Source organism: Hesperophylax consimilis, chromosome 14 (genome assembly GCF_061612785.1).
Source record: "Hesperophylax consimilis isolate HC1 chromosome 14, BYU_Hcon_1.0, whole genome shotgun sequence".
Lineage (NCBI taxonomy): Eukaryota > Metazoa > Arthropoda > Insecta > Trichoptera > Limnephilidae > Hesperophylax > Hesperophylax consimilis.
Window position 1 is genome coordinate 13,548,331 of NC_142849.1, and position 8,567 is coordinate 13,556,897.

Here is an 8,567-nt window from a genome sequence, read left to right on the forward strand (position 1 = left end):
TCGAAGAAAAGGAAACTCGTTGATGAAAACAGAAAATTCATTAACCGTTGGGAAGACAATTATTTCTTTATAACATATAACTCCAAATTAACGTGTTTAATTTGTAAAGAAACAGTAGCTGCTTTTAAAGAGTTCAATGTTAAAAGACATCATGAAACAAAACATAGTGACTATTTGAAATTTGACGATGAAATGAGAAAATATAAGCTTACCAGTCTCAAATCTCAATTAAAATCCCAACAAAGTATGCTCGCTTCATCGTTACAATAATCATCCAATATCGTCAAAGCAAGTTATTCTGTGGCATTGTTAATAGCAAAAAAAATGAAGCCATTTTCGGACGGGGAATTAGTTAAAGACTGTGTTCAAGCCATCGTAAAGGATATTTTGCCCGATAAAAGTAAATTATTTTCAAACTTAAGTTTATCACGCCAAACTATAACTCGTCGCATTAATGATATTTCAGAAGAAATAGTTATGAATTTGCGTAACGACATTAAGAATTTTAAATTCTATTCTTTAGCTTTCGACGAAAGCACCGATATTTCGGACACTTCACAGCTTGCAGTATATATTCGTGGTGTTAATGAATCATTCCAGATTACACAAGAATTATCAAATCTCTTAAGTTTGAAAGATACCACAAAGGGTGAAGATATTTTTAAAGCAATAAAAAAATATCTGTTAGATAACGGCTTAAATTTAGAGATGCTTTCCGGATTAACAACAGATGGAGCGCCGGCTATGATTGGAAAAAAATAAAGGTGCTGTAAAGTTAATTATAAATGAGTTGGAGGCAAAAGTTAATAAAACCAGTGATATATATGTGATACACTGTTTGATACATCAGTGTTATCTATGAGCCAAGTCATGCAAGTTGTTATAAAAACAGTGAACTATATCCGTTCGCACACTCTTTAGCATCGCCAATTTAAGACATATCTCACTGAATTAGATTCAGAGTTGTTTATTTTACCAATGTTAGATGGTTGAGTCGCGGAAAATGTTTAAGGCGATTTTTTGAGTTACGGGAAGAAATCAATTATTTTATGACCGAGGAGAATATGCTTATTCCCGAATTAACAAATGAAGAATGGTTGCAGGACTTATGTTTCTTGGTAGGCATTACGGAAAAATTGAATCAGTTAAATATAAAGTTGCAGAATCAGAATAATTTAATTACCGATGCTTGCAATTTGATTAAAGCGTTCCAGATGAAACTATCATTGTTTGAGAGCCAACTTAAAAATAATAATGCACAACATTTTCCATTGATGAAAGAATGGCAAAATAATAATTTTTCAAAATATTCTGACGAAATAAGAAAACTTATAGTAGCCTTTAATTGACGTTTTAAAGAACTAGTCAATTATGAGAAAGCATTTGAGATGTTCTCCATTTGGTGTCGATGTTTCCACTGTTTCAGAAACCTTACAAATGGAACTAATCGACCTACAATGCAATGTTGAACTAAAAAATATATATCCCACGATTCCAAAAATTGAATTTTATAGTAAGTACATTACAGCAACAAAATTTCCTAATATAAGATGTTTTGCCCAAAAAAATATTTGTGCCTTTGGATCTACATACGTTTGCGAAGCTTTTTTTTCCAAAATGAAATATAATAAAAATAAAAATAGGGCGTCAATAACAGACGTAAATTTGGAAAACCAGTTAAGGTGTGCAACTTCAAATATTGAAATAGATTTAGAAAAATTAAGCAAGCGAAAAGAAACTCAAATCTCGCATTGAAAGAAGTGGTCATGATAATGGTTTTATTAAAAAATTGTTTGATTTGTGTCTTGACTAATCTCGATTGTTAAAATTGTTAAACATGTTGATTACTATAAAAATACATTTTGTTGTTTGTTCAATGTGTGTTTTCTTTTAACATCTGGCTGTAGTATTGTTTTCTTCACATTTACCTGATTTTACTTTCAGATTACCTCTGCAATCAAATTATTTATAATACTTTGTATAATGTCTGTATGTGCGGCCCTTAGTAAATTTTAGGTCGTCAATGCGGCCCGGGGTGCATTTTGGGTTGGCCAGGGCTGCTTTAGATGATGTTCTGTCTACTGACATTAATGGCATTTTGCAAGAACTGGATGTACAACCAAATTTAAATGTTGAGACAAAAATTGGTGATTGGATACTTACTAAATTTACAGCGAAGAATAGCCTCAAACATTACATAGGAAATATTATAAAAATTGATGAATATAAGAAGACAGTCAAATATGTACGAAGGGTTTCACATTTGACCAGAGAAAATCATAACGTATTTTCATTCCCGAAAGTTGATTACGTATCCGATATTTATAACGCAGATATTATATCTGTTTTGCCAAACCCTTTAACTGGGAGAAGAGGAGAATTCGTTTTCAAAATGTCCTTTAATGGTTTTAATATTCAATAAGGGAGTTTGTATGAGATAAACTCTTACCTGTAAAATAAATGTTATTTTTATTTTAATCATTTTAATGTCGGAAACAAAAGGTTCCGCAAAGACGTTATTATTTCCACATATTGTGTCATATTTTTTAATCTAGTAACCAAAAAAATAGTTCCTATATAAACATATTAACTTCAGTTATTAGTAGTAAATATATATTATTATATAACATTGTTAGTAAATATTGTGAAAAATAATACTAATACATAAACAAAAGTTTGTTTTTTTTTGCCCCATCACTAGTCATAAAATGTTGCACTTACCCCAATCTGCCAAATAATGTTTGATTTATGATGTATATTCCACTATATTCAATATTTTTAAATGGCGAAAATTGTGTGTTTAGTGCGTTTGATTGGATTGGCAATTAAACATTTTTATTGTAAAAATACATCGAACCGTTTTACATATAGCGCACGCAAAAAAATTGCTCCTCAAAGATCATCTAAATTTTTAGCGTACAATAATACCAAAAAAGAAAACAAAGTACCAGTAAACGTTTACATGAAGATAAATTACAGTGAAATATCTACAGACTGTGAACTTTGAGTGATTTCATTAAGTGATTTCAAGTGAACAATCTCTACAAAGCGACAGCGGTTATTGTAGACTAATTCATCAGCTTATTTTATAAACGTACTTTGTAAAGATATTTCATATAGCACCTATCTCACGGTACGTCATAAGCGGCCAACAGCTCAGTGGCGTGAGCAGTCACGGAAGCGGCATCTAGATAGGATAGGTATCCGAATGCAAGTCAGTTCGAATCCTACTGTTTCAAAATGTTTTTTTTTTCTTTTTGACTTTCTCTACACAAATAATAAATTAGCTTAATAACTTAAACTACTTGAAAATAGATTAGTGACTACGTAATTGGAACTGAAGGCAATAGAACTAAATTTAAATTAACTAAAGTGGCATCTCTCGACCAAATCATAAGCACAAATTTGAAATGTCGAAATCATGTTAAAACACCAGTGCATCTCCTACTCCACATTCAGCCGAATTACTCGAAGATCTAACACATCGACTAACGTCGCACATAGACACAAAAATACATCAATTATAAAAGGAACTCTTCAAAAAATGAACCTAGAAGCAGCAGAAGGACAAAAAACCATAGACTTTCTCTGTGTTAAATATTATGAATTAATAGGAAAAATAGACCAATCCATACTCTCGGAAAATGCAATGATAACAGATATTGAAAGATAAAAAAAACATTGAATGAAAAAAGTATTGTACTAAAAAAAATGGAAATACGGGCTGCTGAAAGCGACCATAGAATGCTGGCAGACTAGCTAGAAATATCCGGAGTTCCTCCTAAAGCGTATGAATCTACATTTGAAATTTTAAGGTCAATAGCAGAAACAGCTGATATTCAGGTCCTTCCGGAAGACATTCAACAGGCCGTCAGACTACATCCAACTACTGCCAAGGCTCAGCCAGGGGGACCGTCTGCAGCGTCAACGTCAACAAAACAAAGGGACCATCCAAAAAATCTAAATTAAATTCAATAATCTTAAATTATGTGAGCTTTCGCTCTCTAAGAAAAGAGAAGTCAAGTACGAAACATTCCCAGGGATCTGAATGAATAATCCATCCGATAATTTTAATCTTACCATGGCTAAAAAATTAAAAATACTACACCAAAACATACACAGCATCTCAAAATTTTTTGACGATTTCACTGTCGTACTTCAACAATTGGATACAGAATTTGACGTGATAATCCTCGCAGAATGTTGGCTAGATAGAATTTTCACACCAATACAAATACCTAATTATAAGGTCACCAGAGATGTGCAAAATGGGTACTCAAAACCATTTGAAATGCAAAATGGAAATGGGTCAAAACTTTTCCATTTGAAAATGCAAAATGGTTTTTAGAAAAGCATTTCCAATGCCTAATGCAAAATACCTATTTTCAAAATGCATTGAAAATGCAAAATGGTTTCTTAGGTCAAACAATTAAAATAATTATAGAATTTTAAAACAATTTTGTCAATCAACAATGGACATCAATGTATCAACATATTACATGATGGTAAATCCAAAAACACCACAACTACATATTATGAAACCACAAAAAATTTGCGCGGGACTAATGTTGCCAACGTAAAAACATAGAAACTGCTATCTAAGATTTAATATTACAGCGTCATGGCCCCATGTTCAGTATTTTTTGTAATGGTATCACTCAAGTGCCAGGGCTCCTACCAGGGAGCAACTTGACAAATGTAAATTATCTCTCATAGCGAGGTTGAGGACCGACTGATATTTAGGGCTTATGAAAAAAAGATGAGTGGAGAAAGTAGGAAGAATGTTGCAAAAAGCATTTAAAATGGAAAATGCATTGAGAAAAGCATTTAAAATGCAAAATGCAAAATGGTTTTTAGAAAAGCATTTAAAATGCAAAATGGAAAATACCCATTTTGCATTTCCATTTGAAATGGATTTATTTGAAATAAAGCACATCTCTGAAGGTCACTAACACAAAAAAACATTAAAAATCAAAATGACGGTATTGTAATTTACTGCAAAAAACATCTACATTCAACTATAACGGAGCTAGATATCACAGACGCAAACGACATTGAAATAGTCGTAAATAATGACATATGTATTTTAGCTATGTACCGATCACTTTCTGTAAAAAACACATTTCCCTTTATGAGGTCCCTAGACCAGGGGTGTTCAAACGGTCGATCGCGATCGACCGGTCGATCACGAGTGCTTTGAGTCGATCTTGGGAAAAATTTCCCAGTTTTCATGCCTTCTTTTTTATTATTTATTTGTAGCTTGTAGCGGACTGAGTTACTGACCGGAGTGTTCTCGAACAGCTGGCAAATTTCGTATTCGCTTTGAGCTGAGAAAATTCCACGTGCTACGGAGCGCGGGTATGCACTGTCTCTGGACCCTTCCACTGAGTGCCGATATATATACTGCGCCGTGGGAGCAGAATAGTGGGAGTCAGTAGACAGTCAGTACAAGTCAGTCCGAGTTGTAACTTGAAGGCGATACGACGTTGGTTGATAAATAATACAAAATGTGTGCGGTGAAGAGAAGTAAAATGTATCATTTTAATAACGATTGGGAGGAAGAATTCTAATTTTGTATGGTGAAAGATAAGTGCATTTGTCTTATTTGCCGTGCGTCAGTTGCAATACTTAAGCGTGGGAACTTAGAGAGGCATTATAAAACCATTCATAAAAATTATGAAAAGGATTTCCCGCCACAGAGTGAATTAAGGAAACGAAAAGTACGTTATTTGATAGCTAGTTTAAAAAACGAACAAACCTTGATCGCAAGACCAGCCAAACAATCAAAAGCTGCAACGATCGCGTCATTTAAATATCTCATATACTGGCGAAACACAAGAAACCATTTGAAGATGGAATGTTTGTGAAGGGAGCATTTATTGAAGCGAGTGAAACTTTATTTGGCAATTTTAAAAATAAAACAGATTTTGTCTGCTATTAGAGAACTTCGATTATCTCGTCCGACTGTCAGAAGGCGTGTTGAAGTCATGAGCCAGGACATGGCAGATAAACTAAAAAATTATATCATGGAATGTACATACTTTTCTTTACAGTTCGACGAATCCACCGATTTGACAGACACTGCACAGCTGTGTATTTTCATTCGAATGGTATTCAATGACATGTCGGTTAAGGAAGAGTTTTTGACAATGATTCCACTGAAAGGAAAGACCCGTGGCGAAGATATATATGACGTTTTCTTGAATTTTGTAACAAACTATAAGCTACCAATATATAAACTAGTGTGTATTACAACCGATAGAGCAGTCGAACTCGCGTTCCAACGCTCTTACCGTAAAGTTAACTTAACTCTTAACTTCAAAAATCTATGGTTGCTAACAACTTGTTTTGACAGCTCCCGCTTTAAATACTAAAAAGTATTGTTTTTACATAAAATACGCGTTAACCTTTCCATGTATGTTCATGCAAATGGTATCACGGAACGAATAAAGTGTTTTTTGCTAGTGGGCAATCAATAATTACTGCAAAATTGATCATTAGAACTGTTCGTAATTCGTAACAAAAGTGTTGTTTGTAATCTAGAAAATTTACACGAATAATAAAATAAGTTTATCACACGTTGAAAGTGTCTACAAAGAGTAGATAAATAAACATTCTTAACATAAACAAAATCACATCAATAGTACAAATTAAGAATAAACAGCTCAGCCTGAGTTGTTTACTTATCATACAGTTAAAAGACATTTTTGCGCACCACAGACAATAATATTACTATCTCGATTACTGAAATTTTGTGTGGGGCATTTTTGAATACAAAATAATAATGCCACTGGAAAACACTCGCTCCAAATCTAAAAATAATGTCGTTGCGTCACCGAGTACCTTGTCAGTGGAGAATAACTAGACACTTATTGATTATATCGACAATAAATTCTCAAATTTGAAAAAAGAAATGTTCTAAAAAATTGAATACAAAGCACTCTTTTCAGGGTGAAATGCCTAAAACCAAAAAAAAAAAAAAAATTGAATTTGAGATGTCAGAATCTAAAAAGCCACTGATTTCATTGCTCAGAAATACGATGAAATACTGGTAAAATTAAACGACTTGGCGGGAATGAAAACAGATGTGGAAAAAATGAAAAAAGACCTCTTAAGAATGACGCATTTCGATATTCGGCTTGCTGAACTTGAACAAAATACTTTGTCTAACCAAGTAGAAATTTCCGGAGTAGATGAAAATACTAATGAACATCTGGTTGACACAGCGAAGCATATTGCTAGTAAGCTGGGCGTTGAAGTCACAAATGAAGACTTTTTAGATGTTTATCGAGTTCCTGACCGTCGTCAAGGTTTTCCCAGAAAAATTATCATTAAATTCCACCATTCCAGCATTCCAATTCGACACAACCTTCTTGCAGCAAAGAACAAAACCAAGAATCTAAGCTCAACCTTATACATTGGTGAAGTGTTGTCTGCATACAATAAGGACTTACTATGGAAGACCAAAAATCGAGCCCAGGAATTAAACTACCAATATACCTGGTTCAAAAACGGGAAAGTTTTCACAAGGAAGTCAACTGAATCAAAAATCATCAACATAAAACATGAAAGAGACTTACAAACACTTTAAAATCTAATTGCATTGTTGACATTATGCATTTAAAATGGATACCGATATGGAAGAACTCACACACCAGCTACACGAAGATGAAATTGTCACTACTAAAACAAGCAACATAAAACTATATCTAAAAAATAGCCTGAAAATAATACACCAAAATATAAGAAGCATCAATAAAAACTTCGAAGGATTTCTTATAACCATACAACAAATAAATATTGAATTTGATATTATGATCCTAACAGAATGTTGGATTAAAAATTCTTATACACCAAAAAATTTAGAAGGCTACTATTGCATCAATACTTCATACAAAACTAAACAAAATTATGGAATTGTAGTTTACATTAAAAACAACCCGAAAATTACTACCAAAGAAATCAAAATAAATGACTCCAACTGCCTACACATACAAGCTAATTCAGTGATTAATATACTGGCTATTTATAGATCCCCATCTGCACCTAACATTACAAACTTCCTTACTTCACTTGAAACTGAGTTACTTAAACTAAAACACTGTAGTAATCTGTTTCTGATTGGAGACATGAACATTAATATTTTAGCAAATGGTCACCCTCAAGGAGATGATTACCTCAATGCTATAAGCTACTACAGTCTCATTAGTTACATTAACAAGCCTACTAGAGTCACTGAAGAATCTCTTTCTTGCATCGACCATATAATTCAAGGCTGCCCAACCTTTTTAACAGTTGGGCGAAATTGACGATTTTGAATCACTGGCGGGCCACTGAATACCTGACAGTTCCTATTTCCATGGGGGGGGGGGTTAGAGAATGTCTATAAAACATAATTTCTATAAAAAAATTCAAAATGAGTGCTCCCCACAAAATATTAGAAATCCATGGGGGGGGGGTTGTTACGGAACTTCGCTGAGAAAAATTCCGCGCACCCAAAAACATCATATGTGATTACCCACAACAATTTTTCGAATTCCAGGGGGGGGGTGGCTACAAGATTCCAT